This window comes from Mustela nigripes, chromosome 1, assembly GCF_022355385.1.
Source record: "Mustela nigripes isolate SB6536 chromosome 1, MUSNIG.SB6536, whole genome shotgun sequence".
Lineage (NCBI taxonomy): Eukaryota > Metazoa > Chordata > Mammalia > Carnivora > Mustelidae > Mustela > Mustela nigripes.
Window position 1 is genome coordinate 214,239,600 of NC_081557.1, and position 20,058 is coordinate 214,259,657.

Consider the following 20,058-nt stretch of genomic DNA (forward strand, 5'->3'; position numbering starts at 1 on the left):
TGCCAGTGGCCAAACACCATGAGTGAACTCAATACCACTTCATGGGCCGGAAATGACATTAAACGGTCTTTGAATCTAGTCGGGTCAGTTCTTCAATATTTATGTCACTCAGACTAGACCAGAGTTATTATTTAGTGACCCCTGGAAGTGTTCAATAGTCTTCTCCTGTCTTAGGCCTACAGGGGACTGAGATGCATGAGTGCAAGTGGGGACCACAGGGATGACAATCAGTGTAGACTTGAAGGAATATGTTCTTCCTGTGGTGTGGCTAGGAGAAGCTGAGGGAGGGCTGGGGATGTTGGTTCAGCTCTTTTGGGTATGGGAGTGAGGTTCTAAGGTCAGGTCCTATGCCTTGTCTGACAATGACACTGCAATCCTTGATGTTTCTGAACATGCCAAACATGAACAGATCATTGGAATATAAGCACTATGAAAAGAGTAATCTGTTTTTTTCTTTATTTACTGCCACTTCCTTTTTTCTTTAATCATTTTATTTATTTGTTTATCAACAATTTCCTGAGCTCTTTCTTTTTACATTTTTTTAAGGGTGAACAATAATTTTTTTTAAATTAACATATAATGTATTATTTGTTTCAGGGGTACAGGTCTGTGATTCATCACTCTTACATAATTCACAGCACTCACCATAGCACATGCCTTCCCCAGTGTCCATTACCCAGCCATCCATTCCTCCCACCCCACTTTCCAGGAACCCTCTGCTTGTTTCCTGAGATTAAGAATCTTTTATGGTTTGTCTCCTTCTCTGGTTTTGTCTTGTTTCGTTTTCCCCTCCCTTCCCTTATGATCCTGTCTTGTTTCTCAAATTCCTCATATCAGAAAGATCATATGCTAAATGTCTTTCTCTGATTGACTTATTTCACTTAGCATAATACCCCCTAGTTCCATTCATGTCATTGCAAATTATTTACTGCCCTTTTCTACCCCTAGAACAGTGTCTGGCATAGAGTAGGAGCTCAGAGTAGATAATAAATAAACTAATTAATTAATTTCAGGGCATTTGCCCTTAATACTCCCTCCATGTAACACCTTTACCCCAGAGAGTCACCTGGTTTGATTTTTCATTTCATTTATGGTAGGTTTAAAAGTCATCTCCACGGAGAGGCCTCCTCTGCTGTCTCGCTTAAGATTAGTTACAGTCCATCACTTTTACCCTCTTCTTCTCCTTTACTCTTCCTTTCTATTACTTGCATATTTGTGAGTTTATCATCACTTTAGCCACTGGTCGTTCCATGGGTCAAAGCATTGATTTCTTTGAAATTCTGTATCTCTAGGACCTGGAACATGGTCTGGCAGAGGCAGCGTTTAATAAATTGTGTGTTGAATGAGTGAATGAATGAATGAATGAGTGAATGAATGAATGAATGCCAACTCCATGGAATAGGTTAGCATGGTGCCTGCCACATGGCAAGGGAGAGATAAATGTCAGTGTTCATGTTGATGAGGACACCAAGTATAACCCTGAGGCTGTCACACTCTAGATAGGCCAATGACCATGCTCAGTGTAGGTTATGGATATTGGTGAGTGGAAAAGACCACTCTTCCACGGCACCTGTCATTCTTCCCCGACACCCGGAGAAATTCTAAATAATAGAGTTTGCTTCTGACTTTTTGTTCTTCATAGACCTTTGAGAAGGCATTGGGTGTCACATCCTCCTCTCTTCTCAACTCTTGAATTAAAACATTTTCAGATCTTTCTAACATGTAAGTGACTAAAAACAATGTCTGTTTCCCACCATATTCTAGCCATGGCCTCTCCCATCTTCTATGATTTTCTCTTCTCTTTGCTTTCACACATACTGTCATCTGCCCAAAGTGTCTCTACTCTGCTGCATTTCCTACCTATGGATACTTTTTCCAGATTCTAGCTTCCATAATACTTCTATGAAGCTCATCTGATACTTTTTCTGCTTTTTCCATGTCCTCTCTCAGTTTTCAGTGCCATTCCCCACATTTTGTTGGAGTTTTCACACAGGTCACTTTATTATCCTAGGCTCCTCTCCTAGGTCAGATAAGCTCCTCAAGATCAGGGGCTCCATATATGGTGGTCATAATGGATTCTGACTTGAGTCAGTGGAAGGCATTCCTCCAGTCTGTGGACATGGCTTATAGACATCCTGGATTCTGATCCCTGCCCCTCCTATCATTTGTGAAACCCTGGCAGTTGTCTTAATCACTCCATACTCCACGTGTCCACTTGAAATCAGGGATACCAACTACTATGGTTCACAAATAATCAAATACCTCAGACCAATGGAAGAAAGTATACAGATAGGAATTCTGAAATGGGTCACCTTTGGGGATAACAGGATGGATAAGCCACAGAATATAGTTTCTTAGATATTTTTTCATTGTTAGATTGAGGACTATTTATGACTCCATTTAGAACCAGACAGAGAAACCAAACAATTGAACACATTTCTGAAAAATGCCCAGAGCTTTATTATCTTTGCTGCTTTGGCAGAAATAGCATCAGACTGAAATCATCATTCTGGCTCATTCACTTCAAAGACAGGTCCTCGGGCATATACACATAGCTTTATAGGCAATGGAATTATTACCTATGGTAAACAGCTTCTGAAACTCACATCACAAGTGAATATAACTTTAAAGCACAAAAACAAAATTACAAAATCTAAATATTCCACTATACTCTCATAGCACAAAACTCCATTATTTTATGGAAAACTTGGAAAGCTTTGCAGCATACAGAGGGACTAATGACATTACATTTCTTAACTGACTCCATCTGCTTTTGACTCATGGCAATTATTTGTCCATAATGCAATTACTAAGATTTGTCCGTAATGCAGTAACTAAGATTTTGCCAAAGGTGAGGAATTACTCCTCATAGTAATTCAGGGCCATCTGCTCGGCAGTAACCAGATACATCTGCTGGGCTATCCTGTTGTGCTGTTTTCTAACTGTACCCTAGTATGACTGCTGGAATGTATCCAGGTCTGCCTGCTGGAATGTATCTAGATCCATCTGCTGGAATGTACCCAGGTCTGGCAGCTCTAATGTATCCAAGTCTGTCTGTTGGATGTATCCAGGCCCCTCTGCTGGAATGTAACCAGGCCCATCTGTTGGAATGTATCTAGGTCCCCCTGCTGGAATATATCCAGGTCTGGCTGCTGGATTGTCTTCTGGTCTATATTTTGGTAGGTGTCCTGAGTTGTCTTCTGCTTAATTTTGATGCTAGAGTCATCCTTACGATTAGGTTTGGTGGTCATTGTGGTTTATATCTCCACTGGAATGTTGGTGGTAACTTCTTTGGCGTAGAAGGATTGTGTGGGGGTGGTCTGTCCTGGGGTGGTCTCTGTGGTTGTGGTCTGCTGTGTCATGGTGGTCTCTTCCATAACCAACTGCTCTGTGGTCTCTTCCATAACCAACTGCTCTGTGGTCTGTTCTGGGGTGGTCTCTGTGGCTGTGGTCTGCTGTGTCATGGTGGTCTCTTCCATAACCAACTGCTCTGTGGGCGTGGTTTGTTCTGGGCTGGTTTCTGTGGTCATGGTTGGCTGTGTTGTGATGGGCCCTTTCATAACCAACCACTGTGTGGGGATGGTCTGTTCCAGGGTGGTCTCTCTAATCATGGTCTGCTGTGTAATGGTAATTTCTTCCATACCCAACTGCTCCGTGGGAGTGGTCTGTTCTGGGGTCATCTCTTTAATCGTGGTGTGCTGTGTAGTGGTGTTTTTTTCCACAACCAAATGCTCAGTGGTAGTCTCTTCATTCACAATGGGCACTGTGGGAGTGGGCTCTGGGAGTTGGAACTCCTTGGTAGGGACAGGAGGTATAGTTTGGCTCTGTTGCTCAGAACTTTTATCGGAGTCTCCTTCGATAAAGATAGGACAGGAGGGGTTGAATTCCATATTAGCATTGTTGGGATCATGGATCAGAGAGGAGTACACCAGCTTCAGATTGGATTCTGGAAACCTCCAACCACACACTCTGGTCCTCAGGACCATCTTGGAGTCCTCACAGATGTTGTTTTGCCAATGCAAGTTCTGGGCAATTTGCCTCCAGTAGATTATATCACTTCTAAAACATGATATGCAGGACTTTGGATTGCCAGCAAAGACACAGGAAAACTTGTGGTCAAATCGGGTGCACTCCACCTTTAGGGTGGTGCTGTCCTTATGATCAGTCACAGTCAAATAGCATGTGGCCTGGTCTCGGGTAACAATTATGCCACTGACCACGTGTTTTTCTTGCTGCCTTCTCTGCACAACTTGGGGCTTGCCCAGAGGGATCCATTGATCCTTGGTTGCAGTGCTGCTCTGCCATTTCACTAATTCCTTTTGGCCCTCCACCAAGAACACCTGAGCAGCCAGAAGGAGGAAGGAAAGCTGGGTGAGGTTATGGATCCTCATGGCTTCAGCTTGGTGGGGACCTGTTAACAAAAGCAGGTAAGTCAGTGCCTTGTTGTAGTTCAGTGATGCCGGGAGACAGGATAACCTCCTCTCTACCCTGACACTTGTCTGTCTGATGAGAAGTGAGATCAAGAATCCTTCTGGCTCTGGGGAAAACTGAAAGCTTTTTCAATAAGGTCAGGAACATGGCAGGGATGTCCATTATCACCACTACTATTCAACATAGTACTAGAAGTCCTAGCCTCAGCAATCAGACAACAACAACAATAAAAAATTAAAGGCATCCAAATTGGCAGAGAAGAAGTCAAACTATCACTCTTTGCAGATGATATGATACTATATGTGGAAAACCCAAAAGACTCCACTCCAAAACTACTAGAACTTGTGCAGGAATTCAGTAAAGTGTCAAGATATAAAGTCAATGCACAGAAATCAGTTGCATTTCTTTTTTTTTTTAAATTTTTCTAAAAGGTTTTATTTATTTATTTGACAGAGATTGAGAGAGAGAGAGAGACAGAGATCACAAGCAGGCAGAGAGGCAGGCAGAGGCAGAGAGAGAAGCAGGCTCCCTGCCGAGCAAGGAGCCTGATGCGGGGCTCGATCCCAGGACCCTGATCATGACCTGAGCTGAAGGCAGCGGCTTAACCCACTGAGCCACCCAGGCGCCCCATCAGTTGCATTTCTTTACACCAACAACAAGACAGAAGAAGGAGAAATTAAGGAGTCAGTTCCATTTACAATTGCACCCAAAACCATAAGATACATAGGAACAAACCTAACCAAAGAGGTAAAGAATCTATACTCAGAAAACTATAAAGTACTCATGAAAGAAATTGAGGAAGACACAAAGAAATGGAAAAATGTTCCATGCTCCTGGATTGGAAGAACAAATATTGTGAAAAGGTCTATGCTACCTAAAGCAATCTACACATTTAATGCAATACCTATCAAAATCCCATCCATTTTTTCCAAGAAATGGAACAAATAATCCTAAAATTTATATGGAACCAGAAAAGACCTCGAATAGCCAAAGGAATATTGAAAAAGATAGCCAAAGTTGGTGGCATCACAATTCCGGACTTCAAGCTCTATTACAAAGCTGTCATCATCAAGACAGTATGGTACTGGCACAAAAACAGACACATAGATCATTGGAACAGAAGAGAAAGCCCAGAAATAGACCTCAACTCTATGGTCAACTAATCTTTGACAAAGCAGGAAAGAATGTCCAATGGAAAAAAGACAGCCTCTTCTACAAATGGTGCTGGGAAAATTGGACAGCCACATGCAGAAAAATGAAATTGGACCATTTCCTTATACCACACATGAAAATAGACTCAAAATGGATGAAGGATCTCAATGTGAGAAAGGAATCCATCAAAATCCTTGAGAAGAACACAGGCAGCAACCTTTTTGACCTCAGCTGCAGCAACTTCTTCCTAGGAATACCGCGAAAGGCAAGGGAAGCAAGACAAAAATGAACTATTGGGATTTCATCAAGATCAAAAGCCTTTGCACAGCAAAGGAAACAGTTAACAAAACCAAAAGACAACTGACAGAATGAGAGAAGATATTTGTAAAAGTTTAAAAAGATAACTGACAGAATGGGAGAAGATATTTGTAAACGACATATCAGATAAAGGGCTAGTATCCAAAATCTATAAAGAGCTTATCAAACTCAACAGCCAAAGAACAAATAATCCAATCAAGAAATGGGCAGAGGACATGAACAGACATTTCTGCAAAGAAGACATCTAGATGGCCAACAGACACATGAAAAAATGCTCCACATCACTTGGAATCAGGGAAATACAAATCAAAACCACAATGAGGTATCACCTCACACCAGTCAGAATGACTAAGATTAACAAGCCAGGAAATGACAGATGCTGGCGAGGATGCAGAGAAAGGGGAACCCTCCTACACTGTTGGTGGGAATGCAAGCTGGTACAACCACTCTGGAAAACAGCATGGAGGTTCCTCAAAATGTTGAAAATAGAGCTACCCTATGACCCAGAAATTGCACTACTGGGTCTTTGCCCTAAAGATACAAATATAGTGATCCGAAGGGGCATATGTGCCCGAATGTTTATAGCAGCAATGTCCACAATAGCCAAACTATGGAAAGAACCTAGATGTCCATCAGCAGATGAATGGATAAAGAAGATGTGGTATATATATACAATGGAATACTATATATATATATGTATATATATATATATATACATATATATATATGTAATATATATGTGTATATATACATACACAATGGAATATACAGCCATCAAAAGACATGAAATCTTGCCATTTGTGATGATGTGGATGGAACTAGAGGGTATTATGCTTAGTAAAATAAGTCAATTGGAAAAAGACAACTATCATATGATCTCCCTATCGTATCATACCATATCATATGAGGAAGTGGAGATGCAACGTGGGGGGCTTGGGGGGGAAGGAAAAGAATAAATGAAACAAGATGGGATTGGGAGGGAGTTAAACCATAAGAGACTCTTTTTTTTAAAAAATATTTTATTTATTTGACAGAGAGTTAGAGAGAGAGCACAAGTAAGCAGAGCGTCAGGGAGAGAGGGAGAGAGAGAAGCAGGCTCTCTGCTGAGCAGGGAGCCTGATGTGGGGCTCAATCCCAGGACCCTGGAATCATGACCTGAGCTGAAGGCAGTTGCTTAACCAACTGAGCCACCTGGGCGCCCCCATAAGAGACTCTTTATCTCACAAAACAAACTGAGGGCTGCTGGGGGGAGAGGTGGTCGGGAGAGGGTAGTGGGGTTATGGACATTGGGGAGAGTATGTGCTATGGTGAGTGCTGTGAAGTGTGTAAACCTGGCGATTCACAGACCTGTACCCCTGGGGTTAATAATACATTATATATTTATTAAAAAATTAAAAAAATAATTTAAAAAATCCTTCTAATTCCTGGAATGACTAGACCAGCAGTCCGTCTATTCACATTTCTGCTTTATATGAGTCCTGAATGTCAAAAACGTCCTACCCTTCCTTCATTCCTTCACCACTCTCTGAGCTAAATAAATTCTCATCCCTCATTCACTACTCCTTTACACCTGCATTTGCTCACTCACTTCATTTATTCATTCATTTAAGAAGCATCTACTATATGTCATGCACTAAATCAGATATTGAATTAACTAGGTTGAATTAGAAATCTCGTATCTTAAACTCTTAGAGATAGTTCTTTGGGAAATTTGAATAGCATTAATTGGAAGTCAGTCCCAACTCTGTCTGTGACATGGTCTTGGGCAAATCATTCTCCCCCTCTGGGTCTCAGTTATATCAACTGGATATTGAGGTGTTGGATGCAATGACTGAAACTCTCTTATAGCTTATATTTTTACATGGGGTCATGAGACCATGTCATGATAGCAGACGTGGCAAGTGACATTAAAGGTCACAATTGATACAGGGCTCAAAATGCATTGAACTTGGACGCTCTGAGATAGGCAAGTTTGTAAGACTGGGCACTTGGGGTGCAGTAAGAACCTAAGAAAAGGCATGAAGCAGCAGAGATCATTTAATTTGACTGGGCAAAGTGAGTCAGGGTGGATAAGGATGAATTTCTACCAGAGCATTTAGACTAGGAAATAGAGGGGAAGGATGATGATTAATTGATTTCTGGAGCCCTATTGTGACAAAGTGCTGGACATGTAGAAAGCCCTCAACCAATGCTTTTAAAAATAAATGATTGACTGGAAAGGATGATCTGAAGAACTTATACAACTCAACAACTCTCCACACCCAGATAGTCCAGTTTAAAAAATGGGCAGAGGACTCAAGTGATCATTTTTCCAAAGAAGATTACAAATGGTTAACAGACAATGAAAAGATGCTCAACATCCCCCATCATCAGGGAAATGCAAATCAAAACCATGATGCGATATCTCTTTACACCTGTCAAAAGGCTAGAATTAAAAAAAAAAAAAAAGATATAAGAAGTACTGGCAAGAAAGTAGAGAACAAGAAACCCTCATGCACTGTTAGTGGGAATGCAAATTGGGGCAGACACTATCAAAAACAGTGCAGAAGTTTCTAAAAAACTAAAAGATAGATTAATGTTAATAATACTTATATTGATAATATTGACATAAGTAATATTAATATTACCATATGATTTAGTAATTGCACTACTGGGTATTTACCCCCAATGAAAACAATGATTTTTTTCTTAAAGATTGCATTTATTTATTTGACAGAAAGAGAGGTCACAAATAGGCAGAGGCAGGCAGAGACAGAGAGGGGAAGCAGGCTTCCTGCTGAGCAGAGAGCCTGATGCGGGCCTCAATCTCAGGACTCTGAGATCATGACCTGAGCCAAAGGCAGAGGCTTAACCCACTGAGCCACCCAGGCCCCCTGAAAACACTAATTTGAAAATATATGTTTGTTGCAGCATTATTTGCAATAGCTAAGATATGGAAGCAACCCAAGATTCCATCCAATGATAAGTGAGTAAAGAAAATACTATATATATATTATATGTATACAATATATATATGCACACACACACATATGCAATGAAATATTACATAGTCATAGAAAAGGATGTGATCTTGCCATTTACAACAACTTGGATTGATTTAGAGGGTATAATTCTAGCTGAAATAAATCTGACCTAAAGAGAAATGCCATAACTTCACTTTTATGTGAAATTTAAAAAACAAAACAAATGAACAAACAAAGAGGAAAGAGACAAACAAAAAACAGACTCTTAAATAAACTGATGGTTGACATATAGGAGGTGGATAGGTGAATAAGTGAAATATAACATTAAAATTTTTTTTAAATTTAAAAAAAGAAAAAAATTATGACCTTAAATAGTACACTAAATTACATGGATTTTATCAGGTAGCTGGTAAATAACAAAATAAACAAAACAAAACAGAAAGACACACACACACACACACACACTTGAAAGGTGAAGAGAAATAGCATTTTTATTTTGACGCTTACTATGTGCTAAGTCCTCTGCGAACATTTGATTCTCACCTTAATACACTCAAGAGCTATGCCTGATAGATAATAAAAAAATCATCCCCTGGTATATCAGAAATGACAGTTAAGGCTCATACTGGTAAACAAATTATGCAAATGGGCAAGTGACAAAGATGGGACAGGCAGCCAGACCCTGTCTTTCTAGTCCTGAATACCATTCCTTATTGATTGATGGTTGCCTTAAACTTACTGTATTTTTCAGATAATATTGGTAACAAATAAGAAAACTATGAATTACTTACAATTTGCTTTGGTTTAGTTGATGATAAAATGATTCATATTATTATGAATCCACTTAAAAATACATCATTCCACCGTACTCCACTATAAAAATAAATTCAGAATTTTGTTTGCATTGGGGCTTTTGGGCTCTCCTTCGGTTTGAGAAAGGGTGACAGTCTCAGGCATAATGGCTCCTGAATGAAGGAGAATGGAGAACTACGTATACTAGATGAATAACCCCTAATTCATCAGGGCATTGGGACTCAGTCCCTAGTGTCCCTGAAGGCATCCAGACCTAAGGTTATGAGGGATTTTTTTTTTTTTTAAGACTTAATTTACTTATTTGACAGAGAGTGAGAGAGAGATCACAAGTAGGCAGAGAGGCAGGCAGGGTGGGTCGGGGGAGCAGGCTCCCTGCTGAGCAGAGAGATGGATGTGGGGCTCTATCCAAGGACTCTGAGACCATTACCTGAGTTGAAGGCAGAGGCTTAATCCACTGAGCCACCAGGCGCCCCTGATCCTGAGATCTTGAAGGGCTAGGAGGGGGACAGGTAATGAAACTCTTTTTTTTTTTTTTTTAAAGATTTTATTTATTTGACAGACAGAGATCACAAGTAGGCAAGAAGCAGGCAGAGAGAGAGAGGAGGAAGCACGCTCCCTGCTGAGCAGAGAGCCCAATGCTGGTCTCAATCCCAGGACCCTGCGATCATGACCTGAGCTGAAGGCAGAGGCTTTAACCCACTGAGCCACCCAGGTGCCCCAGGTAATGAAACTCTTAAAAGAACTAGGTGCTTACCTTATTCAGAGTATGCAGATCCAGTGTAATCCCAGATGTGAGAATGAGTTTGTAGGTTTATAGCTGTCTCACCTGCTGTGCCGGGCAGGGAAGGCTCTTCTTATAGAAGCTCAGGGAGATGGACTTTACAATATACATATCTATCTATCTTTATGATGGTCCTCCCAGCCACATCTCACAGCAGGGAGTGAGTTCCTGCAGGGAAAGTAGTTGGTGTAATCCTCTGTGTGTGGTGGGGAGGGGTGTGAGGGGGTTGGGGTAGGGGTGGGGGATATTCAGGGCATTAGATCTGCTTCCTTCAAGCTCTCCCCTTTCCCCCAGAAGCCAGGGTAGGAGGACAGCTCAGCCTTGCAAAGACCCTCCTTGATGGGATGAGAACCCCAGCAGCAATATCTGTCGGAGAGTTATAAACAATAACAAAACTATCTTAGCTGCCAAGCCCTGTGCTGCCCATTTTAATTAAAGCTCTCGCTGAATTGATGATAAATGACATCTTACCTTTTGCTTTGACATAGCACCAGCAAGAATTGTGTGGACTCTGGTGAACTAGAATGTCTGCTTCTCTAAATGTCAACTCTCAGGCGCCTGGGTGGCTCAGTGGGTTAAGCCGCTGTCTTCAGCTCAGGTCATGATCTCAGGGTCCTGGGATCCAGCCCCGCATTGGGCTCTCTGCTCGGCAGGGGGCCTGCTTCCCTTCCTCTCTCTCTGCCTGCCTCTCTGACTAATTATGATCTCTCTCTGTCAAATAAACAAATAAAATCTTAAAAAAAAAAATAAACTAAATAAACTAAATGTCAACTCTCAGTTCCATCAGCTCTGTGGGGCTCAGCATTGTGAGATTTTCTGAATTTCTAAGATGCCTGAAATCCGGATGTGTTGATATGAAATTGGGTTGTAATTTAACTCATATTTTCTAACATAGTAATATGTTCCAATAATATACAGACTAAAAATCATAACTATGGTTGTATTTCATTCAAGATTCACTTGTTTGAGAATTCCAAGGTCACAGAGATATGGATATTGACTGGTTCACTCATTTTTTTCAGAGTCCCTTCATGAATTCCACTGGAGGTGGCTATTTCTCCAAACTCTAAGCCTTTTGTAAAATTGTTCACTTAGAGACCATCTCCATTATCCTGCCACCACTGTTTAAAACCCTGACCTCCATAAGCATGTGGATTTGCAGGGTTATTTGGACAAGGGCAAAATAAAGCAGCATTGTTCCAAAGAAAGACACAGTTCAAGGTGACAACCTAAAAAAATACAAAATTTACCTTGATCTCAGAAGGCAACCAGATTCTTTCTGGAGGAAGACTGTAAGAACACAAAGCGAATTTGAAAGGAAACACATGGACTCCAGAATCTTTTCTGGAATTGTTTCTGAACTTTGGAGGGGAATATGGAACTTCTACCACTGGCTTCTCAGGGACCTTCATACAGCCTTCCTGTGATCCCAGCCCAAATTCTGCCTTGGTCTTTGTACTCCAAGCAATTGGCACATTATGAGACTAGGCTCTGTAACTTGCCCGATTGGTTCAGCCTGTCTTTACACACACACACACACACACACACACACACACACACCCCATCTAACCAATCAGGCCACACCAAACCATGGGCCCAACATTTCCTGAATACTTGGTGTACTTGCTCACTCCCTTCCTGCTTTTGATCCTGCTGTTCCCCTTATTTGGAATGCTCTTCCAGTCCTAGTGTGCCAGGCACACATCTGCTCCTCCTTTAAGATTCCGCTCATAGGTCATCTTCTCCTTGTCAGTGTCATTGGTCCTCGCATCATTGTCCATGTTCCCCACCCTTTCATGGATGTTCATGGAGAAAATAGATCACCACTCCCAGGTAGTATATGTATGTGTCAGCATTGTCCTGAGGCTGTATTATTATTTCACATCTCGATATACTGAGAAAATGATGTACTTATACTACAGTGCCCTGGGAAAACTAGAGAGGTTTGGAACCCCAGCAAGTCTGGCCTCAGCAGGTTCCCACTGTCTCTTCATGCTTCCAGGACCAATGGGAAACTGGCCTTCAGCAGACCGATTCTGTAAAGATTCATCTCCCTTTTTTTCCACAAGAGTGCCAAGAGAAATGTGAGGCCACCCTGGATTCTCATGGTACAAATATGAACACGAGGCTTAGGTGAGCCAAGTTCCTCAGCAAATGCCCTGAGCTCTGGAGGGCAGAGCCTGAACTGGTGGTGGGTCTGTTGTTGGTTAACCTCTAAGCAGAGTATTCTGGATGTTGGTTAGGTTCTGAGACATGAGTCTGTCTCAATCTACATTGTGAGGGGAAGACCCAGCCCTGTTATTCCATGTACATCCATGTCCCCATTATCCATAGCAGTTCTTGGCATAGTGTATGTTTTTTTATCAGAATTGTTGAAAATTTCAACATCAACTAGCTTAAAAGACAAAAGCACTTACTGGGCAGTGGAAGGAGTTAAGTTAGTTCACATACACATAGATTCAAAGATTTAAGTCTCTTCTCTGTCTCTATTTCCCTCTGAATCTCTGACTGTCTTTCTTACATTCTTTCTCTCTCTGTCTTCTCAGGCAGGGTCCTTCCATTTGTCATAGAAAAGAACATGACCTTTCATCCCTAGCACCATATGAGTGCCCAGGAGAACTCTGACAGCCCATCCTTGGTACATTCCCTGAGCCTGCTGTAGGGAGCAGAGATGTGAGGCAGACAGCCCAGCAGAAGCACAGGGAGTAGAAAATGGGTAGTTCTCAACAAGAAAGAGGGATTCTGTTATCCAAAGAAGGAGGAAAGGCGGATAAAAACAACTCATCTACATTTCAACAGGTTCTCATTTAATGGCAACAAATGCAGATAATAAGTTATATTGGAATTTCACAGCTGTTGACTAGCCTATTGAGAAAGTCTCCCTTCAGGCTAGGTAGGACTTAGCTCATTAAGGAAGCCATATCAGATCCATGGAACAGAACTCTTTCTAATCTGTTTGAGGATCAATAAGTAAACTAGTTGCCTAAGGAGAAGGTTTGTGACAGGAGAAGGTGGAAGATCTCAAAGTCAGAGAGAGGTCTTGAATGCAAAGCTGAGGGCTTTATTCCACAGGCTGAGGATGACCAATATGCAACCCAGGAGCTATCACTATCTTTCCAGTGTCCTTGGCAGACATTACTAGTAGGGTGTGCAGAGCACTTGTGCTGAGCCTGGAAGCAGCCTTAGAGTCATTGCAACCCATTCCTCCAGAAAGCCTCTAGTCATCTACCCGTGTTGGCATGAAGGACAAAACCTATCTGCCATCCTGCCATCAATGGGGCTTTTGAATATTTCCAGTGTTTTTCCACAGAAATATGAGCAAGCTCACACTTTAGAGAATCCACAAGCCTCACACCAGAAAATAAACCTGTATCGGGAATGGGACTTACATTGAAGACTTCCCTTTCCTTCAACATTTTAATTCAAACTAAATAGCCCTTGAGAAAAGGAAAAGTAAGTGGGCAGGCATTTTGAGACTGTGTCCCTTTTTGGAGTTTGTCTGGTGTTTTTCTCATGATCAGATTGGGGTAATGTCATTCTTCTCTTCATCAAAGATTTAAATGATGGATGTCAGGTTTCCTCGGAGGTTCTATGAAGTCTGAACGTAATTGGTGACCACCTACAGATTAAGGCTGGTGGTTGAATGTAGGTGATTTCAAGTTCAAAGACTGATTTTACTCTCATGTGTTTGTTACTGAAATATCATTCCTTGACTTAGGAAGCTGGTACTTGTGGTGCAGGTGTCAGAGATTCCTCAGTGGGTGCAATTTGGTTGCGAGGTGAGCTTTAACTGCAGTAATACCAGGTCAAACTTGGTAATAAATCAGTCCCTCCTTCAAAAGTTAAGATTCAGAATAGATTCAGAAAATGTTGAGTCATTGCATCAGTGATATTAATATATAGGATCAGGTCATGTGCATTAAAAACTTACTGTCAGAAAATAAATTGTCTGGAAAACGTTAACTAAAGTCTAACCAGTCTGGAAAAAAGTGTTCATCTTAGCTCCACTGAATCACATTTGCATTCCAAATTTAAAATCCTCATTAGTCATAAGACTTCAGAATTCTTGTTCAGCAAATCAATTAATACTTCGTGCTGAAGTTTTCCTTCAGAAAAATAAGAGACAGTGAAAAGTTGATAGTAGAGTATTTGGTATGAATGAAAATTGAAAGCCTGTAAAGTTTATTTACTTAATAAGACATTCAGATTCACACACCACAATTTTGAACCCATTTTATAAGAAGTTTTGTGTTATGTTTGGCTTTTATTCTAAATCCATCTAAAAAGAAATGCACCTTTTTTGCTGCAGTTTAAACCATATGAAATTACTGTTAATAGTAGATCAAAAGTGGTAGAATATCAGCAATTTCAAATGAATCTAATAATGTTTTTTTTTCTTCAAGTAATAGGGCTGTTTCAAAGTCGTTTATATTATTATAAATTTTTTAACATTTTATTTTATTTTTTTAATGTTCCAGGACTTTTTATTTATTTATTTTTTATTCAATTTGGTTCCTGGAGTCCAGAGTCTCTCATGGTTTATCTCCCTCTCTAATTTCTTCCCCTTAAGTTTTCCCTCCCTTTCCTGTGGTCCTCCACGTTATTCCTTATATTCTACATATGAATGAAACCATATAATAATTGTTTTTCTCAGGTTGACTTATTTCACTTAGCATAATCCCCTTCAGTTCCATCCATGTCAGTGAAAATAGTGGGTATTCATCCTTTCTGATGGCTGAGTAATATTCTATTGTATATATGGACCACATCTTCTTTATCCATTCATCAGTTGAAAGACATCTCGTCTCCTTCCCCAGTTTGGCTATTGTGGGCATTGCTGCTATGAATAGTGGGGTGCATATGGCCCTTCTTTTCACTACATCTGTATCTTTGGGATAAATTCATAGTAGTGTAATTCCTGGGTCATAGGGTAGCTCTATTTTAACATCTTGACGAATCTCCATACTGTTTCCCAGAGTGGCTCTACCAGCTTGCATTCCCACTAATAGTGTAAGAGGGTTCCCCTTTCTCCACATCCTCATCAACATTTGTTGTTTCCTGTCTTGTTGCTTTTTGGCATTCTAAATGGTGTAAGGTGGGACCTTATTGTGGTCTTGATTTGTAGTTCCCTGATGCCTAGTGAGGTTAAACATTTTTTCATGTGCCTGTTAGCCATTTGTATGTCTTCTTTAGTGGAGTGTCTGTTCATGTTTTCTGCCCATTTCTTGACTGGGTTACTTGTTTTTGGTGGTTGGGTTTGATAAGTTCTTTATACATCTTGGATACCAGCCCTTACCTGAAATGTCCTTTGCAAATATCTTCTCCCATTCCGTGGGTTGCCTCTTAGTTTTGGTGACTGTTTCCTTTGCTGTGCAGAAGCTTTTTTGTTTTTTAGCATTTTATAACAAACTCTCCAGAAAGCAAGTTCATTGATCACCTCTAGGTTTTCATTTTCCATATCTTTGTTTTTAAGGAAAACATTATAAAACAGGTTGAATATGCTTTAAATACATCTGCTTTTATTTGAATAACATTTCTGAAGCACTCAGAAAAAAAGCTAGTAGCCCTTTTGAATTTTCAGTATGTCACAAAGAGAGCCAGTTGCCACCCTGGAAAGCTGGCAAAGGGAGAAGGCAAGTTGATCTTTCTTAGTGTTACCCCTGTGAGCCACCAGGCATGTGGGCATATATGCATTGCACTTCTGTCACAGTAGGAGGTGAAGATGTTACAATGAAAAGCACACCCAGGACAAGTGGATGGCACTCACACCCAGACAGCAAAGTACCCTTGCTGGGCTGTTGAGGGGAAAGTCAGGGATGAGCAGGGGGAAAAGACAAATGGTTGGCTCTAGGAAGAACAGGATTGCCCTCTAACCGGATGGCATTCATTCTGCTACTCAATCATCCATTCATCCTGTCATTCACTTGTTTTCCCCCCATATGTCTAGAGAGTATTCATGAAACACCTAAGGACCCAAGCTCTCTCTGTTATTGCCCAGAATGTAGTCAAGGTGACATGATCCTTGTCCTCAAGGAGATGCAGACAGTATAGGGAAAGGCAAGGATCTCAATCATGACAATTGAGGGGTAATTTCTGTGTAGGAGGGAACCTGGGGTAATCTGGGTGGGAACATCTAACCTAGCCAGAGGCAGAGAGAATTTCTTATGAGCCTACAACTGGTCAAAGGACACTCAACAGCTGGAGGAAAAGGAATGTCATTTATTCAGTTCTGACTCATTACTGCTCTATGCCAGTTGTTAATATCAGTTTAGGGAATCAAAGTGAATAGGATTTGGCCTTTGTGTTCATGGTGGGCTGGTTTAGTCTGTGGCTCACTATCTGATGAGGGCTGAGGGCTGGAGTGGTGACACCTGTCACTTCCAAATATGAATCACCAGTGGTTTTCATTTTTCCACAGAATAAAGTTTTAATTTCTGAAGGCAACATATAGAAACTTACTCTTTTGAATCCCAGCCAGATTCGGTCCAGTATCCATCACTCCCTATAGTCTTGTCCTTGGGCTGCAGTTATATCTGAGTGTTCATTCTTCTGCCCAAATTTCAGGCAATTTTAAGAGACTCAAACTCTGCTAAAAGGCTCCTTTTGTCTTAAAATTCCATTCTATCATTGTCGACGTGGCAAATAGTCATTCTGATTTCCTGTGCCCACACACACACACACACAAAATAAAAATCTATGGTTCTTTACCTGGGCTCCCCTAAATTTTTAAAGATTTTGCTGTTATAACAGTTGACTTGTCATTATATTTGGTCCACTTATGTTCTTGCCACTGTCATCATCCTGGGAATTGACATCCCCAGTCTAGATCTCAAGCTTGAACCTTAGAAAAAACTTAGCATATAGTCTTTGGATTGAATTGGATTTTGTGTTTTTTGAGAACCATCTGCTTTCAGTAATAGGAACTAATTAATTAGGTAATTAACTAATTAAATGTAAACTGTTAAAGAAAATTGAGAATTGGGGAGAAATTTCTTATAAATCATGGATCCGTGGGTTGGGAGACCAGTCCCACAGAGTTGGGACCTGAAGCTCTGTTCTCACATTGCATCTCAGTTTTCTCTACATGTGTGCTTTTTCTTCTCTCCCTGCTTTTCTCCACATGGTTGGAAACATGGATGTCAGCATCTCTGAGTTGAGCTGCCTTGTGGAAGTCTCTGGGGAAGACTTTGATAAGTTGGGCTTGAATCACCTTCCTGCCATTGGACTCCACCCTGACAAAGAGCAGGATTCTGGGGTGAACAGCCCAGCACCTAAACACGTGGTTGGATTTACAAAGGAACAACTATTCTCCAGGAAGGGAGAGCTGTTCTCAGCATGGAGGGACTCTGTAAGTTTCATATCTGCCCTGGAAGAAAGCCATGGGTAAGGTAGATGAGGAAGTGGGCAGGAGAGCATTCTAGATTCATTCCAGAGCAATGGCTCCCCATTTTCCCAGGCAACAGGACTGTTTATGACACCCACAGCCTGGACAGACCCACCACAGCACTCACACATTTACTAAAAGTGCTCGAGCAACATTGTGGTGAGGGTGACAGCAGCTGTGATATGAGCTATTACTGCACACAGTTTGCATGATGAGCTCACCCGGGGCCTGCTCAGCAGATAGGTGCTAGTCTTATCCACGTGAAGTGAGGAGGAAATGAAAGACCACAGACAGCTAGTGACTGGTGAAGTCAGGGCTCCAAAAGGGTCACAGAAACACTAAAACAAACAAACAAACAAAAAAAAAAAAAACGGTGCATTTACCCCAGGCTGCTGTTAAAGGTGCCACAAAGCCCATGGAAATTTGGTAATCTATTTGCATCTGATTTACCACAATGCTACCTGCTGTCATTTGAGAATGAGCTGTGCATCTATTTACAAGAGGTCTTTATCACAATAGTATCAGGAGTGGTCGTTATTTTAAACTGAATGAACAATGAGCAAACTGACCAAAAGTCATTTCTCTCAGTTGCACTGGATCTCCTGCTCTAGGGACAGCTGGCTTTCTGTTTGGAGAGAAAAAGATGAAAAGTGACACCGTAATTCCAAACCAAGCTTGATACCACCTGAATAAAGGATTCTAGAAGAATGCAGTAGATGAACCTGGTGAGACTTCAGTTCGTCCTGGCCTGGCGTGGCTCCGGGGACAGACCGGAAGGAGAAGAAGAGGTAGAGCATTTTTTTTTTTTTTTTAAGATTTATTTATTTATTTATTTGACAGAGAGAAATCACAAGTAGGCAGAGAGGCAGGCAGAGAGAGAGAGGAGGAAGCAGGCTCCCTGCTGAGCAGAGAGCCCGATGCGGGACTCGATCCCAGGACCCTGAGATCATGACCTGAGCCGAAGGCAGCGGCTTAACCACTGAGCCACCCAGGCGCCCAGAAGAAGAGGTAGAAAGAGAACAAGGATCCCTGGGAGGTGTGGGGTGGGGGTGAGTACTTGAAATAGTTGGAGAGGAGTGTCTCCACACAAACTTGGTCACTATGTTTAATAGGTCCGAAGTTTTTCCAGCTCTGACTTCTAGAGAACGGACTAGGACTTCAGGACAACATTGAAATATTATATTTCTTTATTAGAGAGAAAGAGAGCATGAGCATGAGTATGCAAGAGTAGGGGGAGGGGCAGAGACAGAGGGAGCAGCAGACTCCTCGCTGAGCAGGAAGACCTACTCGGAACCAGGACCCCAGGAACATGACCTGAGCTGAAGGCAGACACTTAACGAACTGAGACACCCGGGCATCCTGAAAAATATGTATTATTATTTTTTTTAAAGATTTTTATTTATTTATTTGACAGACTGAGATCACAAGTAGGCAGGGAGCTGAGCAGAGAGCCCGATGCAAGGCTCAATCCCAGGACCTTGGGATCATGACCTGAGTTGAAGGCTTTAACCCACTGAGCCACACAGGTGCCCCCAAAATATGTATTATTAAACGACCAGAGAGAAGACCTGCCGGTTGCCTCCCAGACAGCATCCGACTTGAGCTCTTCAGGCAGAAAGAAGTCCTTCCGCGGATTCCCCTGTGCTGATTATAAGCTGCAATCTTTCAGGAGCTCACAGACCCAGATAGATCTGCAAGTGGATGGGCAGCAAGTATTTTTCATTCTCACATTTTTTCTTAGCCACTATATTCAAAGCCGTTAGTCCCCAGCCATAATATATGCACCTCCCAGGCAGGTCTGAAATCCTTCCTGCAGATGGTGGGATGGTTGTTAAAAGGTGAGTAACTTGTCTGTGCTTAATCTGCCCCATGTTCATATAAACTTTGAATCACCAAGTATGAGCGGAGGGGTGTGTATTAGAGATGAGAAGGTCAAGACCATCAGTTTAAATTCATCAGTTCAATTAACCTGACAGATAGATTTCCTGTACGAAACACAGACAGATTGCGTCCCACTCATGAGGTTCTACAGCCTGTGAAGGACCCAAGCGCATCAGCTGGGTAATGCCAGTTGCTGTTACAAGGGCACCCAGCCCTGTGAGCTTTACACACTGGAAACTCCTTTCTTCCTCCCGTGAATCCAAAATGGGTGTTTCTATCGTGGATTATCCTGAACAAGATTCAGTTGTTGCCTCTGGAAGCCCAGCCTTGTCAGA

General features: G+C 41.6%; 1 long non-coding RNA gene across 2 annotated transcripts in view; it reads left to right on the top strand.

Moving 5' to 3' along the window:
- The window catches only part of LOC132015198 (uncharacterized), a 125,161-nt gene that overhangs the window by 102,390 nt on the left and 2,713 nt on the right, over window positions 1-20,058 (top strand). The window contains exons 3-4 of one of the 2 annotated variants that reach the window (XR_009403583.1): window positions 17,602-17,806; window positions 18,431-18,630. This is a non-coding gene — a long non-coding RNA (uncharacterized LOC132015198). The remainder of the gene's footprint in view (window positions 1-17,601; window positions 17,807-18,430; window positions 18,631-20,058) is intronic. The other variant, XR_009403585.1, reaches the window with a different exon arrangement.